Consider the following 12500-nt stretch of genomic DNA (forward strand, 5'->3'; position numbering starts at 1 on the left):
ATATCATCATCCACATTATCATTTCCATCCCCCCATATTAGTATTCCAAAAGCACAGGTCTCTCCAGTGTTAAAAAAAAATGGTGGCTTCGAACGATCTCTAAGAAAAAATACAAACTCCTCTGTTCGACTTTTAAAGTTCTTGACAGTCACTTACCTTTCTAGACCTTTGCATGTTGCTCCCACTTATGCATTCTATATATTATAGCCAAACTTATTACTTTGGGAAGGTTTATTTTTTTCTATGTGCCAGCGAAATTCAGCTTAGGCCCAGCGGGTGAGGAATACTGATCTAGCCTAACTACCTTCAGCTGCAAATGAGAAGATGAAACTTCTCAAGAGGTTCAGGCCCTCAAATCAAAAGACAAAGGTGGTTATTACCAGAGTAACGACTGTGATAATAGACACTATTAAGTATCTACAGTGAGATAAAGCACTGTTTTAGGTCAATGCCATGCAGAAGATGCCATGTTTAGCTACGATGCCTCTATTCTCAAGGGCCTTAAGGCTTAGATCTGGTAACGAGGAACCAATTCTTCTGACTCTCAGTTCAGGGCTCTATCATATCATGCCACACATTATTTTAGTTTGATTTTATCCTTTTTTGTTATATTTTAATTTTCAAACTTTCTCCCTTTCTGCCTCCCTCCCCACCCCATACTACAGAAGGCCATCATTTGACATCAAGATAGATAGATAGATAGATAGATAGATAGATAGATAGATAGATAGATAGATAGATAGATCTATAACCCTACTGTGCATACTTCTATTTATCAGTTCTTTCTCTGCAGGGGGATACCATCTTCCTTAATAAGTACTTTTTTAATTGATGTGACTATTTACAACACTTGGAATAGCTTAGACATTATTCTTCATGCCACATATTTTAAGATGGCTGATAGAGGACAATTGAGAACTGCCAATGTGAAGGAATAGGATAGGCCCAGAAAGGTCTTCAGATATAGATTGACATTTAGAAGAAGGTTCAAATAGAGTAGGATAAAGCCCATGATTGGAAAATTAAGTAGGTGAGTCTGAGAGACAGGGAATAAAAGGAGAAAACAAAATCTACACCACTATCCCTTATGCTCATAAAGATTGTTGAGAGCTCATAGTGAACTTATACAATACCTTCTCCAACTGCCTCATTTAACAGATAAGAAAGCAATGTAGTTATTGAAGGAACACTAGATTTGGAATCAGAAAATATGTCTTGAAGTCTAACTCTGCCAACTACCAGTTATGTGTCCTTAGGTAATTACCTTAATTCTATGTAAGCCTCCATTTCCTCATATATAAAATGAGGTTGAATGAGAAGATATCTAAGATCCCTTCTATCTATCAGTCTATAATGCTACAAAATTGAGGCTCAGAGAAGTTAGGGGATTTGTACAAGGTCACATCACCAATAAATAGTAAAGTTGGGATTCTAATTTTGGTTTGGGGGTATTGTCACCATTATACACACTGGGTTATGTGCAGGTGAATGCAGTAGTTTGCGGGTTCAGAAAGGGAAAGACAGTGTCCTAATAGCAATCAGGTTAGTGGCATGAAATGACATGAATTGATTTTTTAAAGACATCTGCCTCTCTTGCCATTTTCTTTTAGTTATGTGTTTATGGGGATTTATATTGGAGGAGATGGGCAGGGGAGGAAAGAAGAAATGCTAGTTATATGTATGTAGGTAAAAAGATCCATTTTTTTTTTAGTTCATTTAAGTGGCTAGTATACTTAAGGGGAAAATGGATGAACTATCCTGGATTTGGCTAAATATGAATTACCCTTAATTAAACTACTTTCTTACTTCATCAGCTGCTTCATCTGAACTCCACTGTCTTTTAAGTTTTTACTGAGTGAACAAGAACTTTGTACACATTTTTTAAAACAATAATGTTCTTACTTAAGACCTATTTTGGAAACATGACCAGACATAATAGAATTTTAGAGCTGGAAAGGCTCTTGGATCTGATATAGTTTAACTCCTTAATTTTACAGATGAGGGAAATGATCGCTAGAGATTTGAAATGATTTGTCCAGATATAAGTCTGGGACCCTTCTTTTGGACCTAGGTTTTGATTCCAAGTCCTCTGTTCTTCCACTCTATCATGCTGCCCTTCAATAACAATTCTAATTCAATGTTTATTCAATAATTTTATATATTAAAAGCACTTTCTCTGCAACAACCTCTGAGATATGTAATGAAAGTATCGTTTTCTCCATTTTATGAAAGGGAAAGCCAAGGTGTTGAATGAGTATTTAGCCATTCCTCTGACTTTTTCTCCAAGGCTACAAATTCTCTCAAAAAGCACAACTGTTTTCAAAGTATTTTCTTTTCAGAATTGACTTTGTTGTACTGAGAGTTAAATATAGAATGCAAGGAATCATGAAATTCCCCCCATTTATGCATACACATAGGAATTATATTACATAATGAAATGAGCACTGTACCTGAGATCCAAAATCCTGGGTTCAAATCTTGACTGCCATTTATTAACTATATCATCTGAGCAAATTACTAAGGCTTTTTTCCCCCTAAGCTACCATGTCCTCATCTGTTACATGATAATAATAATGCTTGTGATACTTATATCATGGGGTTATTGGGAAGCTCAAATACAATAATTTACATGGAAGTACTTATAACCTTATTGCACTATATAAATGTATTGTTATTGTTATTATATGTGCATTTCATAGCAAGTTTTATGTTGTGAAGAAAATCAAATTTTCCAAATGAAATCCCTTTTGCATTTTAGGCTGGGAAATGCATACAAAAGTTTTCAAATAGAATTTTCCTCATTTTTCATTGTTGTACTTGAAGTTGTTCAAGAGAGACATCGAGATCCTCAAATTAGCGTAAAGATCGCGTAATGATTTCAGTCCAAAATATCATTATCATTAATGTAGTTGTAGAATTTGCCATAAAATGTAGGAAAGCAGAAATGAAAGTGGTAATCTCCAAGCTGATGTGTTTGATGCAAAATCGTCTTCTCATTATCATTTTATTTCCATTGTGGAAACTCACCCTATTAATTCCATATTGAAGCAGAAGACTGAAGATGTTCCTTCATGCCCTTTGTACATCTGGATGAATTATTACAATTGATTATTCACAGAGTTACCAGACTGCTTGTTTGGAGTAGCTGAGGCTTGTCTGATATTCTTTGACCAGATTGATGCTATTCTAAAGACCTCCATCACCTATCTTTATTTTGTAACAGCTTAAAGTTGTCTCTAAATTTACTTTCAGTCAGTTGCCTAATTAAATGAAGTTGTTGTAGTCTGCTTAGCAAGTGACTGATGGGAATCTATTTTGAGTGGCCTTTCTTTCATAATTTGTCAGCTTCTAACATTCTATAAGAAACTTGTGACAAATAGACCCCATGGAGTGTGTCACAAATGTCATTTGAATTTGGATATTCAGCAATACCTATGTACCTTTCAGCAGTAGTTATATTTCTTTCATAGACTCATAGAATTATAGAGCTACAGCTAGAATGGATCTCAGAGGCCATCCAGTCCAATTTTCCCATTTTACAGATGAGTCAGTCAGTCATGAAGCATTTATTAGGTGCGTACAATGTGTCAGGCACTATGCTAAGTATTCAGGATACAAAAAGAGGCAAAGACATCCCCTGTCCTTTAGTAGCTTACAATCTAATGGAAGAGACAACAAGTAAGCAAATGTATACAAGCAAGGTATGTAATTAAATAATTATGAAATAATTATTAAAGAGGGAAATAATTAAAAGAGGGAAAGAACTAGAATTAAGAGAGATTGGGAAAGGCTTATTGTAGAAGATGGGATTTTAGTTGAGACTTGAAGGAAATGAAGGAAGCTAGGAGGCAAAGATGAGGAGGGATAGCAATTCAGGAATGAGGGAAGGACATAGAAGAGGCTCAGAGCTGAGTAACTGAATTTCTCATTTGTGGAAGGCAAGAGGGCCAGGGAAAGCTAATACATTTTAAGAATCCTGGAATAATGGGGGGGGGGCGGGGCGGGGAGAGTAGGTTATAAAGTGCTTCAAACAGGGCATCAAATAGTATTTTGTATTTGATTCTGGAGGTGAAAGAGGGACCACTGGAGTGTATTGAGTAGGGAGATGGCATAGTGAGATCTGAGTTTTAGGAAAATAACTTTGGTGACTGAATGGAGGATTGATTGGAATGGGAAAAAATATGAGTCAGGCAGACCCACCAGCAAGCTATTGCAATAGTCCAAGTTTGAAGTGATGAAGACCTGCACTAGGATAATGACAGTATGAGAGGAAAGAAGAGAATATACTGAAGAGATGTTGCAAAGATGAAATTACCAAGCCTTGGCAACAGATTGGAAATGGGTGGTGAAAGATAGTAAAGAGTAGAGGATAACAGGTAGGTTTCAAGTCTAAGGGACTGGAAAGATGGTGTTGCCCTCTATAGTAATTGGGAAGATGGAAGGAAGCTTTATGGGAAAAGATAATGAATTCAGTTTGGGATATGTTGAGTTTAAGATGTCTACTGAACTGAAAATTAGATCTTGTCATTTAAGGTGTGGCTGATGTAGAGTTGCTGTTTACACACTCCTATAATATTTACTAGTTCATTGATCTTGAAGCTGCTGGCCATGTCTTAGGCTTTTCTAATATCTCAAAAAATATCTGATAACAATGCTAGGAACACAGTAAGTGTCTAATAAATACATGTTGAATTGAACTTAAATGAATTTCAAATCCATTTTGAGTCCTGTCTCTGACCCTGAAAAAATATCAGTGTAAACTGATGCATCCTTTAAGAGTATATAGAATTAAAAAGAAACAACACTTTTACCAAAATATAAAGGGGAAATATTTTGCCAGAGATGAATCAACACATTCACATATTCAAGTATGAATAAGGATAAAGTATTATGTAAGTAATCCAAGAGAAGCCCAGAGGACTAATGATGAAACATACTATCCACCTCCAATGAAAGAATTGATATTTATTGAACACAGACTGAAGCATGCTATTTTTTCACTCTTTCATTTTTTTCTTTTATTCACGTTTTCTTTTAGAAAATGACTAATATGGTCATCTTTTACATAAATGCACATGTATTTAAAAAGTATCATGTAATATTGATGTTATAAAATGAATTTTGTTGAATTGATGTCATACCTTCCATTTGACTATTATATATAACTGCTTATTCCCTTCCCCTTCCCCTCTAATAGAAGGGGATGAAAGCAGAGATAATATTACCTGTACTGTGGTCCCAGTTCTGCATTTTAACTAGTTGTTTGACCTTGGGAAGGGACTTTCCCTTTCTTTCCCTGGGTCTCAATTCCCTCAACTATAAAGTTAAAAGATTGTGCTCCATGATCTCAGACATACCTTCTAGCTCTAAAATTTTTTATACTGATTGATCTTTTTCCCATGTCCTTCCCAAGCCATCTACTCTTCCTAAAGATTCTCTGGATTCTCTTTTTTTCACTTTTTCCTGTTGTTCTTTACCATGACTTTTAGTTCAGACAATACATTTTCCTGTGGTCTTATTCTGCCCCTTGATCATAAACTACCAGGAAATCATTTGTATTGTTTTATTGACTAAAACAAAAGATTTTTGTGTTTTCTGAAATTCTGGCTGAAGTCTTTTGACTTCTGCCTAATTCATGTCTCTGTGCTTCATTCCCAGGTTTATCCATCTGTATCTTGTGTTTCCAAATTTTCCCCTCTCACTTGAGACTAAAGTCCTTAAAGTCTTCTCATAATTTTAAAAACTCCTAAATATAAGCTGTTGGTACTATTTAAATTCTGGTGGTAAAAATAATTGAATTTTTGCCTTCAAATACTTATCTGACATCAGAGATGGTTTGAGGAAAGAGCTGTTTGGCTCCGTGCCGTCTTGGGTATTAGATGCTTGATGTGTCCTTTCCTCTGTGTCATTCTCCCAGAAAATTCTGGAAGTAACATTTATAATTTAATATGGTATTATCAAAATTTATTTGTTGCAAAACTAAAAATATATAGAAACAGGCTGCTAGATGAGGCATTATGGTACGGTGGGAAAAGCACAAGATTTAGAGTCAGTGAGAACTCATCACTGATTCCTTCTATGACCATGTATAAGTCACCTTAACCTCTACAGGCCTCATCTATAAATGAGGAAGTAAGCTCCAACTCTATGATCCTGTGATCCTATTAAATGGTCTCAGATGAGACTGGATAACTTGGATGGCCTTGGACAAATCTTTTCATCTTTCTGGATCTCAGTTTCCTCATTTGTAAAAATAAGGGTATTGATTAATATTTTTTTACAGGGGAGAGTTTTTATTTAGGAGAGTGGTACAGAGTAGTAGTTAGTGGCATGTTCAAAAAAGATCACCAATAAAAAAATTTTAAACACATAGAAGAAAAAGAAAAATAAATGCAAAAAAATTAGAAATTTTGTTATTACCTTATATATAATCTATATACCTCCTTGGTCAGCTAGGTGGTACAGTGGATAGTACTGGACCTGGAGTTAGGAAGACTCATCTTCCTAAGTTCAAATTCTGCCTCAGACACACCCTAGTTGTGTGACTCTGGACAAATCACTTAACCATGTTTACCTCAGTTTCCTCATCTGTAAAATAAGCTAGAGAAGGAAATGGCAAACCATTCCAGTATCTTTGCCAAGAAAACTCCTAATAGATTCACAAAGAGTCAGACACAACTGCAAACAACTCCACAACAATATATACTTTAAATATATATAGATATAGATATAATTGAAATTATCCCTTGTTCTCTTGCTCTTCTTTCCATATTGACGTGTTTGTGTAGATTGTTTACAATAACAGTTAATATTAAATTAACAGTAAGAAAGATAATTTAAAATAAGTGACAAAGGTTATATGCTGCTCTAAATCTATTAGTTTGTATTGCTATTATTCTGTGCCTACATAGTAGGTCTTGAGAGATGAGCTAAATATGCCCTTTACAAGAAAATATCACCCCCAACCAAATTGCCAGAAATTCTATCATTAGAATTCCTTGAATTAAGCATACTTTCTCTAAGGGGCCCCTGGTGACCTTAGGAAGTAGACTAAGAAGCCATTATCAGTCATCAGTTAGGAGTATTATAGAATCATTGAGTTGAAAGGAGACTGATAGCCCAGTCTTCCTCATTTTTTAGGTGAGAAAACAATTGCTCACAGGAAAGTGGCTTGGCCAGCTCTCATGAGAACAGTTTAAATGTAGTAGCTCCTTAAGAAATGTTTGCTGGGGCAGCTAGATGGCACAGTGGATAGAGCACCGGCCCTGGATTCAGGAGTACCTGAGTTTAAATCCGGCCTCAGACACTTAATACTTACTAGCTATGTGACCCTCGGCAAGTCACTTAACCCCAATTACCTCACTAAAAAAGAAAAAAAAAAAAGAAATGTTTGCTGAATTATCTAAAGTAATTTAGCAAGTTAGCGAGAAAGTAAAACTAGAACACAGGTCTCTAGAATTCCAAGTACTATTTCAAATATGCCATGCCAAGAAATGGTTTGATCAGGTATTTACCTGTTACTTATTATCTTTATACTATTATTATTAACATTATTATTATGGGAAAGGAGAAGCACAAAGCTGAAACACTACTCCCTCCTCCCAGGGGGCTCATTTGGGTCAGGTGCCATAGCAAGACAACCTTAGACACTTGAAGAAAAAAGGGAAAATCTCTACGAGGGACCAACCCCTTCATTTCAGATAAGGAAACTAAGATCCACAATGGTAAAATGACTTGTTCAAGACCGCAGAGCTAATAAGTAACAGACCGAGAATATGACCACAAATAAGCTGACTTCAAATTAAATGCTGTTGTTTTTCCTGCCATACCACACTGATAATCTCCCAGATAAAATTAAACTATTTACACTGTCTTTTATTCTTTTTCTTTTTTTTTTTTCTTCGGGGTGTTGGGCGGGGGCAGGAATGAGGGTTAAGTAACTTGCCCAGGGTCACAGAGCTAGTAAGTATCAAGTGTCTGATTCTGGATTTGAACTCAGGTCCTCCTGAATCCAGGGCCAGTGCTTACCACCTAGCTTCCCCCCTACTTTGCACTTTCAATACCAACTGAACCTGTTTAGCAATATATTAAGAAAAGGGAATAAAAAATGATCTTTTTAAAATGACTATGGGCAGGATTGTGCCAAAAGCTGTAACAACCTGGATATCCAATGTCATGGGTTAAGTAGTACAAGATAGCTGAAAATCCTAGGCCAGGTGTGGGTGTTTATTGTTTTAAGATATATAGAAATTATATATAAGCCAGGCACTCCAAACACACACACACACTATTCACAAGAAGGAAAAAAAAAACAGGAGAGAAGAGAAATGTCATAGATGTGGTGCTGACACAGGCTCAGAAACACTTTGACATGACCCAGAGTGTTCATAATTAATTCTCATCAAAAATCATTGTAGAATATGAGAATTAAAGTTGCAACTAGGAATTCTTTTGCCAGAGTTAAATTTAATTATCTTGGGACATGGGGAATATAAGTGATGGCATTAGAATAAATAATAGTCCCACCATAGGTATAATCATACCCAGAGTAGAAGAGGCATTCTATCCCCCAGCAAATTCAGTCTATGTTCTCTTATGGGATAGGGAAAAGGCAGTCCCAGAGAGACCTGCCAAGTCTCCAAGTGACCTACCTGGGGAGTAGCTGAGCCTCATGGTAATATGGCTCAGTAAATCATGAGACAAGCTATGGGAACAGAGGCCGATGTGGGGATGAAGTGTATTCCTCTTGAAAGGAAATGTGCTCCTTCTAGATGCTGGCACCTTGGGATAAAGCCCCATTCAACCCACCCTGGGTATGGTTTTGGTGAGAATGGGCTTGTTGAAGAATTGCCAGATAAGAGTTGTGATCTGTTGCTGCCTTCTCATTCCACCCCTAACCACTTTGGAAGCTTACAATGTCTCATGCATGATAACAGAGCTTCTCCTCCTCTCCTCACAGTAGTGTTGCCCCTAAAGATAACAGTGTTCTCTTTGTGTTCCCAAATAATATCCCCTATCTGTACCAGTCTTCCATCCTCTCCAGACTGGTCTGTGAGGTGGGGAAAGGATACAAAAAGTTCCATCATATTTCCTTACCAGTCTTCTTTTTTCTGTTAAAACAACATGTTTTCTGCTTATTAATTTTACCGATTATAAACATGACTTAGACTTATAAAGGTATTTTTCTAGCATTAGCACAGCTGGTAAGCACTGGGCCCTGTTAATCGAAATACAAGTATAATTTGATGTCATCAGGTCACCTTTTAAAGCCCCTTGGGTTGAAACCATGGAGTGGAATAAAATAATAGCCCCTGCAGGCCTTTGCTGAATACAATATGTATAAACAACAGGTGTGCTAGTTAATTGTTTTCTCATCATGGTGCATATTTCACACTCCATAACTCCCAAATGAAATACCAAAAGAATGCATAAAATTAAATGATTCAAAGATTTAAAGGGTGTATGCTTTTTATGATAAAATGAGAGTCAAGGAAGCTCTAAAGGGGCCTGGGTGTATAATTGTTTTTATTAATGGTGCTAAATATGTAATGTTTATTTTTTTTCTGTGACAAGCCTTTAAAATGGACACTTAGACCAAAGACAACAGCTACAAAAATGCGGTGCACCACAAACATGCTGATATTCAAACACCCCCAGCTCTTGAATCTTACAAGTAGAAGAAATTTAATTCCCTGTAGTACCTCTTAAATGATGGAACCAAACCTCAATGGAGATAATGGGTACATGGTGTTTGTCTTCCTTTTCTCTTTGGCTAATTTCAGGCCTTGGTCTTTGACCTTTGGGATGAAAACTGAAGCATGATCTCATAGAAATGTATATTTCAGTAATTACACTTGTAGCTGCTTAAACTTCCATTAGCAGCCTAGTGCCACTCAGCATTTCAAGCCATATGAATCTAACTAAAGTTTGTTAAGTGATTTAAACCCACACATGCATGCGTGTGTGTGTGTGTGTGTGTGTGTGTGTGTGTGTGTATTTTATAAGATTCTGTGTTATCATCTGGGAACCAACCATTTTGCTGGCACCAATCCATATTGGCCTGCCTTCCTCATCTATGACAAAACAAGGGATATTATTTAAAGTGACATGAGATTGCTAGTCAAGCAATCCAGTTCCTTTTTATTGAATTTTTCTAACATGCACTCTCCTTTCCTGTGTGACCTGCCCTTGGTAATGGTGGTGTGATACTAGTAACATTCAGGTCCTCATCTGAAGGCTATGACACTATTGACTAAATCTCTGTTGACTTTGCTGAGAATGTGAAATACTGTATTCAGAGATAAAAATCAGCACATAGATACTCAATGCAACTGAAGAGTCCATTAATGCTTTAACTCTTACATCCTCAGCTGTTCTGTATCTCTAGCCAAGAAGAGGCTCAGTGGCTGAGAAATGGAGAAGGCAGTGAATTTTACCATTTGATCTGTTAGAGGTGGTGCCTGCCTTCATAATCACAGGTTGCATTTTCAAGGGATGGTCATTCCCATAGTACATATTCAATTTGATGGCTTGCCTTGAACATGCTATGTTTCATTAGCTCCTCACCTTTGCAGAGATGCAGGAAGGAGTGGCAATTTGTCTGTGTCCTCCATGAGATACAAGGAAGGGCATTTGCAACATTATGAATTAAACTCTAGCTCAGTATACTTCAACTATGGAAAGAAGGCTTCCACATATTGGGAGGTTGAAACAAAAGAATGTGATTCAGTCTGTGAAGTCGTCTGCCCATCTCTGATAAATGTATTTCATTCTTATTTCCTTTTTGAAAAAAGAAAAGTGTTTTCCCTAAACTTTTGGCCCTTCTAGTCAGTGGGAAAGGAAAAGTCATTGAACTTAATCTATGTTATTCAACCTCCAGGCTATAGCACCTTCCTGATATTGTCCATTTTACTAGAAAGAAGGACTTCCTTTAAAAAAAAATCTTTAATACCATAAAAACTGCCAATTTTTCTCTTAATTTTCTTATTATTAACTTCACCAGAACCTCTTAATGGTGGTGCCTGGGGTACCAGAAATTACTTTTCTTTTTCTTGCACAGTGAGTGAAAGAAAAAAAACTGGAATAGTGTAGAATACAATAATTTGGGAAGCTGTAAGAGTTTCAAAACTAGCAGTGAGGGATTTTTTTCTCTTATTAGGAAAATTCCCTTTCTCAAAATTTCTATAGAACATAACATGTTTTTCATATTCAAAATGTTAGAAAATATAAACGTACCCCTTCAATGTTATTGCTTAATAAGCGAATAATATTCAAGTTTTGTGATACTGGACAAGTAACTTTACTCTCATCCTCAATTTCCTTATCTGTAATATAGATGTAATAGTAAAACCTACTTCATAGGTTTATTCTGAGTATCAAATGAGACAGTATGTGTAAAATTACTGTTGCAAACTTGAAAACACTATGCTAATGTTAGTTATTATTTTCATTAACCATACCAAATACATGTTCTTATCACATAAAGGAATAGGTGCTTCTGTGTGAAGAATGCTGAACCTGAAAATTTATGATGAAGGAAGATTGTAATATCCTTGTGCCATATATATTTACATACACATGTTTAATATTTATGTATACGTAATCTTTCTATCTCTGTCTTTTTCTCTCTCCATGTCTTTCTCTAAATTTTATATAGAATTAATGAATGTCTTAAAGTGAAAAATCTAAAGGGCAGGTACCTGCTGCAAAATACTCAGCGTTTGCCTCTAATCTCTAGCTTGCTGCCACCTGAACATCCCAGAAATGCAGCCCTTTGCTTTATGATCACATATTGATCTACAATATCTTTTCTGGAACCTGTCTCCTCTTTCTTCCTACAGCAAAAGGTTAGAGTTAGATAATAGTGTTAATTTTCCAGACATTTGCACGTTTTAATAGTCTTCTGAAGGCTGGAAATATCTTTTATGTTAGCATACCTACCACAGGGCCAAAATACCATTTTGACCCGGCCTATAGTAATACATAAAATTATAGTGGCAAATTCAACTTGGCAATAGGAGGCAAGGGGAAGGAGAAGTTAATTTCTTTTGTTAGAAATTAAAATTAATTTGATCAATTCTTTACCCTTCCAGGGCCTTGAGCACCCAGATTCTGAAAGGTAAATAGGAATGCCTAAATGGCTGCTTCTTTTCCACACATTATGAAAGTAAAAGACCTTTACTCCACAAGTAAAATGAAATGGGCTTTAGACAATTAAAGTCTCATGACTTTAAGCTTAGAAAGACAATGTAGATCATTCAGACCTCTAAAAAAGCAAGACAGTGGCTTATTGCCTCAATTTTCAGCTCCATTTTGCCTGTGAAGATTTAAATGTAGTGGCTTCTATTCCTTGAATTCAAGGGGTTAGCATGAAGAAGATACTTAGGTTTTAAGTATAATGTACTGTCTTTGAAGAACCATGTTCTAATTCCAGTTTCCATCCTAGTATGACCTTGGAAAAGTCACTTCTCTGGGATTTTTCCTCATCTATAAAATTCAGA

At 36.1% G+C, this 12500-nt stretch overlaps 1 protein-coding gene across 1 annotated transcript in view; it reads left to right on the forward strand.

Moving 5' to 3' along the window:
- Positions 1–12500, forward strand: part of NCKAP5 (NCK associated protein 5) — a 1132898-nt gene that overhangs the window by 938532 nt on the left and 181866 nt on the right.

Source organism: Dromiciops gliroides, chromosome 3 (genome assembly GCF_019393635.1).
Source record: "Dromiciops gliroides isolate mDroGli1 chromosome 3, mDroGli1.pri, whole genome shotgun sequence".
Lineage (NCBI taxonomy): Eukaryota > Metazoa > Chordata > Mammalia > Microbiotheria > Microbiotheriidae > Dromiciops > Dromiciops gliroides.